At 39.4% G+C, this 13,940-nt stretch overlaps 1 protein-coding gene across 4 annotated transcripts in view; it reads left to right on the forward strand.

Annotated features, from left to right (window-relative positions):
• The first annotated feature begins 282 nt into the window (after positions 1–282).
• PALS2 (protein associated with LIN7 2, MAGUK p55 family member) overlaps positions 283–13,940 on the forward strand; it is a 109,382-nt gene continuing 95,724 nt past the window's right edge. For 2 of the 4 annotated variants that reach the window (XM_011731181.3, XM_011731180.3), the window contains exon 1: positions 283–426. The gene's annotated coding sequence lies outside the window, so the exon portion shown is untranslated. Of the gene's footprint in view, positions 427–882; positions 1,113–13,940 lie in introns of those variants that run through there. The other 2 variants (XM_011731183.3, XM_011731182.2) reach the window with 2 other exon arrangements.

Below are 13,940 nucleotides of genomic sequence, written 5' to 3' on the forward strand. Positions count from 1 at the left end.
GGGAGGGGCGGGGCTGGGCTTCCCGGAGGCGGTGGCGCCTCCTCGCGCACGAGCGCGCGCTCCTCGGCGTCCGGCGCACGCGCGAGGCGGCTGGGAGCGCGCCCCAGCGGCGGCGGCGGCGGCGGCGGCGGCGACGGGAGGAGGAGGAGTAGGTGGAGAAGGAGGGCGGCTGAGGGGAGGCTGGCCGCGCGCGCAGAGGCAGCGGCGGGGGCGACCGGAGCTGGGGCAGAGTGGGGAGCGAGGGAGGGGGAGGAGAGAGAGGGAGGCGGAGGGCAGTGAGAGACGCATTTCCAATTCCCAACTACAAGCCACGAGTTTGCAGATGGGGTTGCTCGGCGGCGCCTGTGGCTGAGGGAGAGCAGCCGCGGCGGGGAGCGACTGGGAGCGGCGGCAGCGGCGGCGCGGAGGCGGCTGAGGTGCGAGCCGGTGAGTTGTCGGGGCCCCCACGCCGCTCGGGTAACGGTCGCGCTGCGCGCCGGGCCGGCCGGGGGCGCCCTGTTGCTCGCCGTGGCGCGCCACGCGGGGACCCTGGCCAGCCCCGCCCCTCGGCACCTGGGCTTCGGCGGGCGCGGGGAAGAGGGGCCGGGGAGGCGGAGGCGGCGGCCCGGGCGGGGAAGCTGTTGGCCGCCCCCAGCTCGGCCCGCGCGGAAGGGGTGCTCTGCCGGGCTCCTGGCTCTCTGGTTGCTGGCGGGCGGGCCGGCCGGGCCCGAGCTCGGCAACGTGTCTGGCCCATGCTGCTGGCCGTCGTTCCCCACGCGCTCCCCGGCGCGGCCCTGGCTGGGGCTAGGGCCGCAGACGCGCGGGGCCCCATCAGGCGCTGGACTCGGGTGCCGACACCTCTGCGGCGGGAGTCGCGGTAGAGCCTGGATGGAGAGCTGGCCCGGGGGCGGCGTTGCTGTGACTGACACCTCCGGGGTCTGTCCCGAGAGGGGGTGATTTTCCCGGCTCCCGGTTCTCTCCCGAGCTCGGAGTTCCTGGGGGAGGAGGCTTTCTGCAACTACCGCCGCTACTTCCGAGGTACGAGACTCCAGTTGTTTGGCCAAAGTGGCTTTGGGCCGAGCACACGCTGCCCCGGGGGCGTTCGCTGCTGAGATCGTGCTTGCGGATCCTGGGTACGTTTGTCTGAAACCGGATAGGTGTCGGGTTTTTTTTTTTTTGTTTTTTTTTTTTTACTTTGGCTTGGTGGAGGGTCAGCAGGGGAGTCGATTGAGGTATCCGATCGTGTGATGACAGGATGTGGATTGGTTGGTAGATGTTTTTTGCAGAAGGACTTTTTAACACTTTTTTGGGAGTTTATTCTCAATCCTACCAGTTTCTGGGATTGCAGCTCGAGATTACATTTGTTAAACTTCCATCAGTTGGGTGTGCATCTGTGTAGGGGGAGGGGGTGAAGCGAGGAAGAGAATTGAAGACTGACGGGGAAGCTCAGAAAATTCTCTGCATTACTTACAAGCAGCCGGTAAGGTCAGGCTAGCCACGTTTTTTTCTTTCCTACGCCTTTGGAGAGTGTTGGAATTTTACTTTGTGCTTCAAGTATATTACAAGTGGTCTTGTAATGTAGCTGAGAACGTTTGGGGTGCGTTAAAATGCTCTTCAAGTGGGGTATGATTTAGCAGCCATTTCTTCCCGTGAAATCTTGCAAATCATTTGTAAACTTATGTTGGTCGGATATGCCGGGCGAAGTAACATTGTTAGCAATGCGGTATATAGTTTCCGTATATAGGTATAGCAACGAACCTCAAGTAATATTGCTTATTGTAGTCTTCTACTGTGCAATGATGATAGGGTAGTAGGCCTGGTTATAGTTATGTCTTCTGAGGCCTTATTAACAGTAAACAAAGAACTTTTGTGGGTTGTGTCATTTTGAGGTCATCTGTACCTTAAATCTGTCATATATTTAAATAGGTGTTTAAATGCGTGTTCGCACGATGTGTTACTCTTTAAGGTCCTTGTTTCTTTTATTCTAGACTACGGTTACATAATGCACAAATGGTAACACTTTTAATTGCTCAATTTCGTCCTATGGAGACTGCACACCATCTTTATGAAAGAGGTGTGTATGTGTCCTTACTGATGCCACCGAATTCTTTTCCATCTGAAATGTCAAAATGAATTATTTTACATTCTAGGTTAAATCAACACTGGAAAAATTAAGGTGCTTAAGTAAGTCTAGTAGCTCTATATAAGACAGAATCTTTTTTTTCCTTTAGGCCAACTGCTGGATTTTTTTAAATGAATCATATTTTTAAACATTTGAGGGAGCAGTTTGCTTCTTTCTGAGTCTCATTTTAGCCTGAAATTGTTCCAGAACACTACATAGCCTGCTTCTCTCTTTCTCTCCCGACTCCCCCTCTTTTTAGCTTGAGATAACGGAGAAGACATAATTGTGACTCTGTGTTATCTTTTTTAAAAGTTGTTTTAAAATTGAAGTTGCTTGTTTGAATATTTACTATCCCTTTACATGCTTTACTACTTAATAATGGATTAGCAGAAGACAACAGATGTTTTAATTAAATGCCTTTCATATTTTTGACATCTGAACTTTGTTAAAATTGAGAGGCATCATATTATTGCTGAGAGTTAAAAATAATACAGGGTTAGTGCTAGTCAAAGGCTAATTGTAAAAAAACAGCAAGATATTAAAATTAGAAGAGGTAAGAGAACCCATTTATACTTTTGACATCACTTGCTCTAATATAAATTACCTATTGCTAGGTGGTTTTTGAAAAAGAGTATCTTGTAAAATTCACATTAGGTATATAATAGTTAATAATTTTTCTTTCCAGAGTGATTCATTTGATGAGTGACTAGATTTTTTTTTAAATCAGAAGTCTACTGCAGGTAAGTATAGTTAACCATGTAAGTGATGTGCTGTTTATTTCAAGAAGAATGAACACTTACCCATTTGATAAATACTGAACTATTTGGGAATATGTGAATTATTCCTTAAAACTTGCGCAGAGAAAAATTATGCTACTTTTGTTTTAACTGTAGGTTCTTTCTTTAGAAAAATGGTCTTCACATTTATAAATATAAGAGCAGATAAGCACAAGAGATCTCTTCCCTGATACGGTGCTAGTATTGAATTAAAGATTTTGTTTTTTTGTTGTAGGAACCAGTTTTGCTTAGTCTTCCTATTCAGTCTCACAGAAGCTGCAATGATTTTCCTCCTTTTCTGTTACTTGTATCTGACCACTGGGGGGAGACTTTACAATTGGGCTTGACCATATTCCTCCTTTACATACATTGGCTGCTAATCATCCTGGGCACTTTGCCAAACTGCTCGTAAGTGTGCTGAGGAGGGTGCACTCAGAAGCAAGTTTCAATCAAGGTGTTTAATAACTTTTCTTTCTTTAACTCACACCATGCTTACAAAGTATCATTCTTTATATACTGTGTTATTAACAGTCTACCGTTAAGTGGTCTAAGTATGCCTCTAACATAATGAAAGATAAGATTCCTGAATACATTATAGCTTTCAAAGATCCGACTTTACTTGCATTAATCTTAGAGGCAGTGTAGGTTTAATTACTTGCTTAGTGTACACAGATATTAGTTGTCTGGAAGGATCTGGAAAGATCATCACTCTTCTGTGAAGTATATCTATATCCAAACCTCTTTAAACAAATTGGTCTCCTCTTATAAAAAGCTTTTGGAGGAGAAGTTATTGAAGCTAAATTTTAGTGTTCATTTCACCACAGAAGGGAAGTTCGTCCTTTATCATAGTCATAGAGATAAGATTAAAGCCCACAACTTTGTTGACCATTAAGCTGTGACCATTATTACCAGGTGTAATAAGTCAAAAGCCTGGTTTCTACTTTTTCTTTTCTGACAGTATTTAACCTTGTTAATGTCCAATTCAATAATAATGAATTCAGTAAACAGAGGCTGCTACATTTATGGTAGTTTAGAAAGAACTTAAGTTTTATGATCTTCCTTAATTATGATAGACTAATTCACAAACCTTTCTATAATCTTTATCATAGTAAATATATTCACAGAGTAACGAACAGAACAAAATTAGTTTCTATTGTTCCTTCATCCTAGGTTATTTTCCTTCTTTCTTTAAGATGACTTTGCTTTCGTCCAAAAATTCTTTTTTCCCTCTTTACTTTTTTTTTCTTTCTTTCTTTCTTTTTTTTTTTTAATGTAGTGCACTAGAAGAGATACTTTCTGCTTAGGAATATATTCATTTCTGGCTAACTTTAGGATTGTGTTAAGTACTTGGGAATGTAAGTTTCTAAAAGCCTGTCAGAGTTATCACTGATTCAAGGCAAAATGAGAATTAAAGACAATATAATGAGTATTTCATAAAGCTCAAGTTATTTTCAAATCCTTTCTACTGCTTGCTAGTTTTGTACATGATTTAATCCCTCCTTCACCAGTTTACATCTTTTCCTCTTAAATCTATCATTTCTTTACCCTCTTCCTCCACTTTTTGCTATATTTAATCTACATTGCCCTTCATTTTGTTCCTCATCGATGCTGTGACTTGCTCCTAACTTAGAGCTTTTACACTGTTGACTCTGTTGGGAACTCTTTTCCGAAATCATTACATGAGTGACTACTTTTCATCATTTCATGTTGTACTTCAAATATCACCTTTTCAGACAAGCGTTGCTACCTAACCATCCTTTCAGAATGACACTAGCTTCATCCCCCTCTATCCTTTTACCTTTTTTACTTAAAAATTTCTGCAAACCATTTATCACTATCTGAAATTATATTTTTGTATTATTTTATAATCTCCGTACTCATTAATATAAGCCCCATGATATCAATGATCTTGTCTCTTTTTGTTTTTCTTTTTGAGATAGAATCTCACTCTGTCACCCAGGCTGGAGTGCAGTGGTGTGATCATGGCTCACTGCAGCCTGGAACTCCTAGTCTCAAGTGATCCTCCCACCTCAGCCTCCTGGTAGCTAGGACTACAGGCAACAACCACCATGCCCAGCTAATTTAAGAGAAAAAAAAAAATTGTAGAGATAGAGTCTTGCTGTGTGTGTTGCCCAGGCTGATCTCAAACTCCTGACCTCAAGGGATTCTCTCTCCTCAGTGCCTCAAATACTGGGATCATAAGCATGAACCACCATACCCTGCTGATCTTGTCTCTTTTGATTAACACTATGTTTCAAGGACTTAGACCTGTTCCTGGCACGTAGCTGTCATTAAATAAATCATCCTTTAAAAAAATCTGAGGTCATGTTCTGCCTGAGGTTTCGGTGTTAAAATGCTCCTTTATAAAATGATAGTACTATAGTAAACAGGCTTCTTTTGGCCATAAGTAATAGAAATCCATTCTAGTTGTTATAAAGGGGGTTTATCGTTAAGATGCAGCCAATGTCCAGTGGAATGCAAGGACTGGGACTCCAGTGCCTGCAGGGCACATTATATCTTTTCTCTGTTCTTCTCTGTGCATTTGCTTCATTCCTTCTCTTGCTGCAGAGGACCACTTCTAGTCCTCTTAGTGGAAAATATGGCCACCAGCAGCTTCTGAGTTTTCATAGTACCAGCCCAGGAAGCTGGAGAAAGGTTCATCTAGTTCTTCCCTGTTCAATAAACTGTATCTCATTATTAGAACTTGGTTGTACTTGCTGTAACCACATGTAATGGGATTAAACAGACAATCTAAGTAAGTGCCCCTGTGATAATTAATGTTCATACTTGTTCGTCTGCTGCAAAACATTCATCTCTCCTCTTCTTAAATTTGATCTTGAAATCTGAGGTATCTGAAAAGCACTCTCCTGGAGATATGGAAAAGAAATGTGATATCTTTCATGGGGGTGATTTGCAGTTTGAGGAAGATAAAATATATACAAAAAGGAAATAAAAATAGCATGATGATAATGGAGGAACTGGTAGAAATATTTGCAATTTGTATGATAAACAAGAGTCTAACTTCCTTAACATATAAAGTACCTGCTAACCAATTAGGGAAAGACCAACCATCAAGTGGGCAAAGATCATGAGTTGAGTAATTCTCAGAAAAGGAAATGCAAGTGTTTTGTAAGCATCTGGAAAGGTATTCAACCTCACACATAATACAAATATTATAAATAAAAACTATGAGATACTGTTTCACCTACTGACAGATGGAAAATGTTTGATAATACTTTTGAAGAGGATAGAGGTTAACAGGGGCTTTCACATTGTTGGTGGAAGCACAAATCAATAAAATCTGATGTGGTTGAAATTTCTGAAGAGCATTAAGGTAAATAGAAAAGGCTGGAAATATGCATTAATTGATGTAGATGTTTGTGAGAGGGTAAAAAGTTAATACACAACTTATTTGAACACTAACTTGCATTGCTTTGTTTTTGGCTAAAGTCATAAGCAAACTGAAACAGCAGGCCTCCTCCCCCAAAAAGAGAGATCTTTGGGTGGTATTTAGTTACCCCTTTCCATCTTCTCCATTCCCCTTTCTTCTACCCCAGTACTGGTAAAGTTGTTTATAAATCTCTGAGATTTTCAAATACTCTGTATCCTTCACACAGCCCAGCACTTTGTTCGCTACTTAGTAGCACTAAGTAAAGATTTAATTGAAGGAGCTTAGCTTACTACATTTTTATAGATTCAGTTCGTAATATTTATGCTTTTGGAAGAAATCTTTTATAAAAAGTGATTTTGAATTTTATTTGATAAATGTACTTAGAATATTTATTAGAATAGGCAATAGAGCAATTTTTTATAAATCTTGGTTTATTGTACAGCATATTAATAGAACTTTTTCATAGTTCCTTTGTTCTGTAGGATATTATTAGATATTAGTTGGGTAGGATTAATGTTTTTAAAAAGTAGAATAGGGCAGCTGGAGATATGTGGGACTTTTAAAGAAAAGTTTATGAGAAAGTGTGGGGAAAATGATTCTCTGAGCAGACTGGGGGTCACATGCTTAGGAAAAGTGAAGGGTGAGGGATTCGTTTACAGAAATTCTGTGGTGGAACTCACAGGGGTACATCTTGGGAGAAGTTTTAACTTATGAAAATACTAAGCTGATTTACTTAAATGCATACTTCAAGGATAAATATATACTTTGTATTTTGTTCTGCAGGTCATTTGTACCATGAAGTGACTCTGGCAGGGATTCTTTACCTAAAAGGGCATGAAAATCCTTTGGAGCTATCCTACACTAAAGGATTCTAATTTAGTAGGTCTGGTATGGGGCAGGAGCATGTTTATATTGTTAAAATCCCCAAGAGCCACTGTTTGAGTTTAAAATAGTACATCCTGTGGAATATTCCGTTTTAATAATGAAATCATTCAACAAAGCTTTTGAGGTTGTATATCATTTAGGTAACTCTAATGCTGGAACTTGGTCTCACCAGGTCAATACGTTTGCAAATATCTCGTTGATCCCCATTGCTTTACTGTCTTGTGTACTCTTCCCTCCTGTGCCTTGTTTTTTTTCTACTAATGAATATTCAGGCATGGTTCTCCAAGGAGACCATCATTAGGTGGCCTCATCCATAATTTATCTTTTCAGTACAGAACAAATTATAACACAGCGCTTATACAACTGGCAAATACACTCATCACATGAGTAGATGATTTATGTGTTTTCATTCATATGAGCCTTGAACAAATATACCCAGTTTTACTATTTGAGCTTCCTTGTTTTTATCTTCTTGCTATCAAGAGGTTGGCGTTTAGTCATAGTTAATGCTGATGTAAGCATTTAATAATATTATTGATACCACCATGTTGCAAGGTCTGTGTTAAGTGCTCTCCACACATTATCTCATTTGCTTGTTGCAGATTTAAAAATTATATTTTTAAGTCACTAAAATATTTTTATGATTGTATTAGTTTTTTGTGACTGTTGTGACAAATTGCCACACACTTAGTGACTTATAAATAAATTTATTCTCTTACAATTCTGAAGGCCAGACATCTGAAATCAGTATAATTGGGCCAAAATGAAGGTGTCAACAGGGACAATTTTCCTCCAAAGAATCTAAGGGAGAACTTACTTGTCACCTTTTCCAGTTTCTGGTGGCTTCTGGCATTCCTTGGCTTGTGGCTACACACTGCAGTCTTCAAGGCCAGCATTTCAAATCTCTCTCAGCTCTGTGTTTTTCATTTTCCCACGTGTGTGTGTGTGTGTGTGTGTGTGTGTGTGTGTGTCAGAGAGAGAGAGAGAGAAATCTCCCTCTGTGAAGGACACTTGTGAGGGCATTTAGTGCTCTCTGGAATAACCTCCCATCACAAGATCTTTAATCACACCTGTGAAACTTTCCAAATATGGTGACATTCACAGGTGTCAGGAATTAAGACATAGCTAGCTTGTGGAGGGGGAGACTATTATTCAGCCTACCATAATGGTAATTTAAATGGTTCAGAAAAGGGAAGAGGAGCTGATGAGTCTTTTGTCCCATCTTCATCACTTTCTAAGTCAGTATTTCTCAATCAGGGATGATTTTGCTGAACCCTCTCCAGGAATATTTGGCTGTCACAACTGAGAAGGTGTTGCTACTACTATGTATAAGGTATAGGTCAGGGATGCTGCAAACAGTGCACAGGGCAGCCCGCCTCAACAAGGAATCATCCAGCCCAAAATGTCAGAAGTGATGAAGCTGAGAAACGTTATTCTAAAGGCAGGTATTGCCAATAGCTTTTTTGGGGTATCCAGAAAAAATTTTGATGCCTCTGTTATGAGTAAAAGCCTTTAATCTGGTTTGATCAGAACTGGTGGTAGTTTTGGCTGATTGAAAGTGATTTAAGTGAAGAGTCATAAAAAACTATTCACACATATCTTAAATAATATGTTACTTAAAAATCTACATTCATGTGTCAGTCTTGTCTTTGAGTATGTGTCTTTTGCCAGGAGCTCTGGGTCATCATTCTTATATAAGCCAATGCATTATCACTGGTTACCAGCTTTCAAGTGAGAACTTAAAAGTTTGGGAAGCAGTCTGCATATAAGATCTAGATTTCTAATGTTTTATGACTCCTCAATTGTTTATGCTTGTTTTACCCTTAATTTTACAGCAGTTTATCATTTTGTTTTGTTGTTTTGTCACTTGCTTTTTTGGGGGGGGGGGGTCTTTCCAAAGCATCAGCTGATTTTCATATGAACAATACAACTCCCATCATCCTGTATCACATACGACATGTGATGCATATAAAGAAAATGAAATCCTATTTTGTAACAATTGCTTACTAAGGAATTGGAAGTACTAATTCTAGTCACAGTTCATTTGAACAGCATCCAATCTGGTGATATGGTGATGGCTAATGTCAGTTGTTTACAAATTCTTGAATGTTTCAGAATGTTCTCTTTTAGTTCTGTAATGGCAGAGTTTATAAATAATCTATAGAATATTACTATAAATACTTTATTGGTATTACCAGCTTAGTGCTTGAGTTACTTTTCTAAAAGAAACATTGATTTTTTTTCATTATAATAAATATTATTTGAAGTTTGAATGTGGCTATCTTCAACTGGATTTGTCTTATTTACTAGAATATGTATGTCTATATGCACATAATAAATGGTTATATGGAAAATCTAACTTTAGTTACATAAATAAAAAATTATTTGCCTTTTTTTAATTCCTCTTTTAATATCCTTCTAGCTCCTTATATAAGGAGCTAGATAATTGGGTTTCTTATAAAGAGCTTTGATATAAGAAACTCAGATAATTGAGTAAAGAAGTTTATTAAAGTTGCTTATTTTTGAAATGATAATCATGCTTTTTTTTTTTTTTTTGAGACGGAGTCTTGCTCTGTTGCTCAGGCTGCTGGAGTGCAGTGGCGTCATCTCAGCTCCCTGCAACCTCCGCCTTCCGGGTTCAAATGATTTTCCTGCCTCAGCCTCCTGACTAGCTGGGATTACAGATGTGTGCCACCACGCCCAGCTAATTTTTGTATTTTTAGTAGAAACGGAGTTTCACCATGTTGGCCAGGATGGTCCTGAACTCCTGACCTCGTGATCTGCCTGCCTAGGCCTCCCAAAGTGCTGGGATTACAAGCGTGAGCCCCCATGCCTGGAAATCATGCGTATTTTTATACAAATCAATTTAAATGTTTTTTATTTTTTAACTAGTAATCTTTTGGAATGGAACTTCATAAAAAAAAGTAAGCCCCATTTTTAAAAGGTTGAAATATCTTGTGAGACAAAGTAGTCTCAGTTTGCCATCACCAGCCCTTAGCATTAAGCTCTTGAAAACCAGTAGGTGGAGAAATTTTCCATGAAGGAATTTAATAATCTTTATAAAGTTTTACTATTCACCCAATTAAAATGTTAGATTATCATTTTATGCTACTCAATTTGGAAATACCAGATACTATACAATTAGTTTCCATTCACCATTACTTTCTTGAAAGAAACTTTTCAGTACTTCCAATAAGGCCCCCCGCCCCCAAATAAAGTGCTTATAAATCCTAGGAGGCATTTTTGAGGGCATTTTATTCAGATCCTTTCTTATGTTCACTTAAAAGTTATTGATTCCAACTTCTGTTCTAGAGATAGCATAACTTGGATGTTTGAGATTAAAAAAAAATAAGCTTTTAGTAACCTTTATTTAACTCACTCAGCTTGCTATAGCCAAGTTGGTATTTATAGTTTGTTTCCACCCTTGATAATTTCATGCCAGTACTCATCAGAATGTAACCATGGAACACTGACTTGGCTCTGTTTGTCCTTATGAATATCTCCATCCCCTCCTTCCCAACACACTGCAATTCTAGGCTGCAAATTTATTTTATCTCTGCCTCTGTTGTCTCTTCTAAGAGTGTGCACTGCTAATATCTTCTACTCCTACTCTGCCATCAATCTAGTTCCCTTCTCTTTTATCATCCAAACCTGGAGTTCCCTCTTTCACAAATTATCTCCAAAAAGAGCAGCTTAGAATTTGTTACTCTCCAGTAGAAATTTTCACTAAAAGCAAATCTGTTTATATATGTATATACTAGTATTACACAAATAAAAAGATTATATAGTTTATTTGAGGGAAGAAGCAGTTTCTTTGTATTCCCCCAGTCAGGCATCATCCATGAACATAGGCTTTGCTATTTTTGTTCTTTTTAATTGAAGATGTTAGGTGAAAACACAGTTTAGCCATATAAGTAGTGTTTTGTCATGTGTGGCAGACTGTAAGTTCTGAAAGAATTCAGAAGAAGAAATGTTCACCTTTGGGGAGAGACTTGCTACTTGATTGAGTTAATTTTGAGATGAGTTCAGGGACTCATTTTAGCTCTAAAATTTTATTCTACAAAAGCAAGAGATAGGTCATAAGCTGGGTAAGTGTGGAATAACCAAGGAAAAAAAGTAGTCCTTAGATGGGATGAGTAACAAGAGTGAAGGCATTTAGGTGAGAATTAGATATGTGGTTGTGCATATAGGAAGTAAAATGATCAATGTGGTTAGAACAGAGAGCTTATATTAAGGAATAAGAGTGCATTAGGTTGAATAGACGGAAAGCTAGATATTAAGAAGAGAAAGTTAAACATCCCCAGATGATAGAAAATCATGTTTTTCTATTGCAATCTGGTCATTAAAATGATTTTTTAACGTGTTTGGTGTGATAGTCTTACATCGAGTGGATTACAGTGAAGAAGAGAATGGTAGGAAGAGGCTTGTGGTAGTAATTTAAAGGTGAATTAAGGAGAGCCTGAAAGATATTGGTGGCAGAGGGAAGGGAGAGTAAAAGATAAATATAAGGACGTTGCAAATTCACCATGACAAGCCAAATGACATAGGGTATCTTAAGGTTTTCAAGGAATTCCTAGGTGAAGGCAGTCTCTGGGTTTTCAGGGTTTGGAAATTCCCCGCACGCACCCCCCAAGATTCTAGTGTTTTCCCCAGAATAAACCCTGGTCTTGTTTTAAAGGTTTTTGTTTTTGTTTTTTGGGTTTTTTTTTTTTTTGGTTATTTCATTTTTAAATAAGTTGTTATGGCCCCTAGATTTGAGCAGGTTGTTCTCATATTTGACTAATTTGTTACTAAAGGATGGTAAAGTTCTTTAGAGACTACCTACCTGGGTATTAACTAGTTGGTCAAATATTTTTTATCCCCACATTATATACTGTTAAAAACAATGGAAGGACGTTAACTGGAATGACGATGGATGAGTGTGGGTACTGTCATATGGGGAGGGGAAAGAGCAGAGGAACTTTTAAATTATTAAATTATTATTAAATTAGAGGAACTGAGAAGGATACTGATAGGAATATATAATTATTTATTTATTTGATTTTATTTTTGAGACGGAGTCTCGCTCTGTCACCCAGGCTGGGGTGCAGTGGCACATTCTCATCTCACTGCAAGCTCCGCCTCCCGGGTTCACCCCATTCTTCTGCCTCAGCCTCCCAAGTAGCTGGGACTACAGGCGCCCACCACCACGCCCAGCTAATTTTCTGTATTTTTAGTAGAGACAGGGTTTCACTGTGTTAGCCAGGATGGTCTCGATCTCCTCACCTCATGATCCACCCCCCAAAGTGCTGGGATTACAGGCGTGAGCCACCACGCCCAGCTATTTTTCACTTTTTTAAGACAGTGTCTCCCTCTGTCACCCAGTTGAGTGCAGTGGCCTGATTGTAGCTCACTGCAACCTTGAATTTCTGGGCCCTAATGATCCCTCCCAAGTAACTGGGGCTACAGGTCTACACCACTATGTGCAGCTAATTTTTTTTTTTTTTTTTTTTTTTTAATTTTTGTAGAGTCCAGATCTCACTGTGTTGTTGTCTATCCTGGTCTCAGAACTACTGGTCTCAATCCTCCCTTCTTGGCCTCGCATAGTACTGGGATTACAGGCATGAGCCCACCATGCTAAGTTTTGTGGGGAAGTGTGGGAAGTATGTGGCTTGATTCTTATCAGAAAGTTTCACTTTACTTTTGGTCTGAGACTTCCTCTTTGACATCTTCTTTTCAATTTCATAAAAGAACACTATAGCAAATACATCTTAGAACCATGACCATACTGTCTCTAGAAAGCCAGAATATTATGAAACATTTAGTAGGTGAGCAAGAAAAGTGGAGTGATCCTGATGCCAGAAATAGCACAGAGCTAATACAGTTAGATCTATTTGTTATTTAGAATATACCAGTGATTCTCTAAGGGGGTAGTTTTGCCCCCAAGGGACATTTGGTAATATTTGAAGCCATCTTCGGTTGTCACACCTAGGGGTGGGATGTTACTGACATCTAGCAGGTAGAGGCCAGGGTTGTTACTGAGCAATTCATTGGGACAGACCCCACAACAAAGAATTAATCTGCCCCCAAATGACAGCAGTGCGAAGATTGAAAAAACCTGGAATATGGAGTAGTCAGGTTCTTCCCTGGACACGTTTGGAGACATAGGTGAATTTTTTTACTTCCTTTTCTTCTAGGCTTGACCAGGTATCATCCTACCAACAGCTTACAATACCATATAGATTCTTACTCTTTGTTTCATTGTGTTCTTATCTTAAGGGTGTCTCTTAGACACTTCAATTAAACAAATATTTCTCAATATTTCTACCCATCTTCATTTAGGGTTGCTTTTTTCTGCTAAGTTTATTTTTCTGTTTTATCAGTTTATCTCTTGAGGGATCACTCTATTTTTAAATAATTGAAGGCCTCGTGATGATGTCTTTAAGTATTCTCTTTTACGTTTTCATGTACTTCAAGTCCCAGGTCTGGGTTGAGCTAGTTCTTGAGTCCAGATTTTTCTCATTATGGTATTTGAACCTGTTCTGATTTTTCAGTATATAAAAAGTTTAAACAACAAAGCCCTTAAGGGAAAAACTATCTTGGAGTTCTTTTAGAATAATTTTATTCTTGCTCACAGATAAAGATTGCCATACATTTAACAGCTACATACAGACAGGCTGTATAATGGTTTATAGCACTGAATGGAAAACACTGAAATTCTAGAATGAAACAAGGTTTGCAAGAACTTCTTTTTGGCTTTATTGTTTTTGTTAAGCAGAGCAAAATAATTCATAGTGTGAAGATAAAA

The sequence above is a fragment of the Macaca nemestrina genome, chromosome 4, assembly GCF_043159975.1.
Source record: "Macaca nemestrina isolate mMacNem1 chromosome 4, mMacNem.hap1, whole genome shotgun sequence".
NCBI lineage: Eukaryota > Metazoa > Chordata > Mammalia > Primates > Cercopithecidae > Macaca > Macaca nemestrina.